Source organism: Ixodes scapularis, unplaced genomic scaffold (genome assembly GCF_016920785.2).
Source record: "Ixodes scapularis isolate PalLabHiFi unplaced genomic scaffold, ASM1692078v2 ptg001031l_1___fragment_1__unscaffolded, whole genome shotgun sequence".
Lineage (NCBI taxonomy): Eukaryota > Metazoa > Arthropoda > Arachnida > Ixodida > Ixodidae > Ixodes > Ixodes scapularis.
Window position 1 is genome coordinate 155,858 of NW_024610086.1, and position 1,985 is coordinate 157,842.

A 1,985-nucleotide genomic window follows, 5' to 3' on the forward strand; every position below is an offset into this window, starting at 1 on the left:
CACGCCATCCTCGGGTCCAATCTAAGAGCCGCATTCAAATATCGTCACTGGGCGGTACTGCTACCGCCCAGCTACGTCATCAGGTTTTGCGAAGGAGAGATTGAATGAAAACACTCGGTTTTGTCCCCGAAATTACAGCACAACAAAGGAGTTTCTTGGTCAGTGGCGTTGCGTGGGAGTATCCTTTGGTGCCACTAGTGCCAATAAGCTCGTGTAAAATGAAAAACATTCCAGTTGAATATCGTTGCACCGGCGCTTTAATGTGAGCTCGTTCTGGTCATGCGCTCTCAACATCTCCCTCAAATATGGCGCTTAGTGAATATCTCCTATAATCTAATGAGTGCATTTCAAGTGGAACTGGTTGCAGTCGTAAATGTTGTTTTCGCAATTTTCGTAACTTGCGCGTAATAATGGATTTAGGCTCGGTTCCATGCCACAGGTTCGGCCACGGTTTTTCCTCCCGGTGTCCTGTGACTGGTCTCTATGCGTTGCCGCTGTTGTTCGGACGGCTTGCACACAGGTCGGGCCTTATTTGCACGACAGGTAACCTCGCTCCACTGGTGCAATGTTCAACAACAAAGTTTTAGAGACGGGACATCCTCCATGGTGACGCTCGCTTGAGACGTGCGCAAGCAGTGATTCTTGTTCGTCCGCTTGGTGGGATGAGCCCGTGCAAACCTAGCCGTTTTCCTCTACCTGCAACGGTGATGGTTCGTTACAAGGTTGAACCCTATACTTATAACTGCCATTTCCATTTTGTGCAGGTTACGGACGTCAAGAAAAAGGGCTGCTGACAAGTCGCTGGACGCCGAGTCCACCCTTCCATTTGAAACCAAAGGGAAAAAGGAACCTCAGGTTTCAGTATAAGTGGCGCACCGATGGAACTGGCTTGTCTACTCCAACGCGAAGAACGGCGCCTTTTGTAAGTACTGCGTCCTTCTTGCTTCATCTGGGGTGGGCGAGAGAGGATTTCCCGCTGGCAGACGTGTGCTGTAGAAATTCGACAAATGAAAAAATGCAGTTGAGGATTTTAAGAACCATGAAACAAAAACATTCCATAAGAACAGCGTCCTTGATGCCGGCCAGTTTCTGGAGATATCAGAAGGGAGAAAGAGTCCCATTGACCAGGACATTGACTCCGGGTTAAACGATCAAATAGCTAAAAACAGGAAATGCCTGACTCCTGTCATCACAACGGTATCTGGTGCGGAAGACAAGGAGTTGCTCTGCGTGGCCATAGAGACGCCGGAAAAATGGATCTATCCAATAAGCCGGGAGAAAACGAAGGGAATTTCAAGGCGCTTCTAAGGTTGCGTGCGTCTAACGGCAATAAGCCCCTCAAAAAAAAAAAAAAAAAAAATTTAGAGGGATGCAGTGCTAATGCGACCTACACCAGCTGGAGGACCCAAAATGAGATTATATCGGCATGCAACAGCATTATTTTGCAAAAGCTGGTCTCAAAGGTGAATGTTGCAGAGTGCTTTGCAGTCATGGCTGATGAGACAACGGACATCGCGGGTGGAGAACGGCTCTCGCTGTGTGCGCGCTAGTGGACAAGGAGCGGATCGTTATAAAAGAAGAGTGCCCGCAGTTTGTTCCTGTGACTGACATGACAGGAAAAGGTCTGGCCAGTACGACAGTGAAAAGTTTGAACGACATTGGTGTTGCAACGGAGTACTTGAGAGCTGAAGCGTACGACGGTGCGGCCTCAATGAGTGGGGCTTACAATGGTGTTCAGGCATTCATCCGACAACAGTTTCCTAATGCTATTTACGTTTATTGTGGATCACACAGCCTGAACTTGAGCCTGTCGAGTGCATGCTCTTTACCTCAGATTATAAACTGCATGGGAACAATAGCTAAGGTCTGCGAGTTCTTTCACACTCCGACACGCCAAGTTGCTCTCGGCGACCAGAATGAGAAGCTGGAGGTGCTCAAGCCTCGCGTAACACTCTTGAAGTCGCTTTGTCCAACCCGATGGGCTC

General features: G+C 48.7%; 1 pseudogene; it reads left to right on the plus strand.

Annotated features, from left to right (window-relative positions):
- Positions 1-707: 707 nt before the first annotated feature.
- Positions 708-1,689, plus strand: LOC120849342 (annotated as a pseudogene).
- Positions 1,690-1,985: the final 296 nt, after the last annotated feature.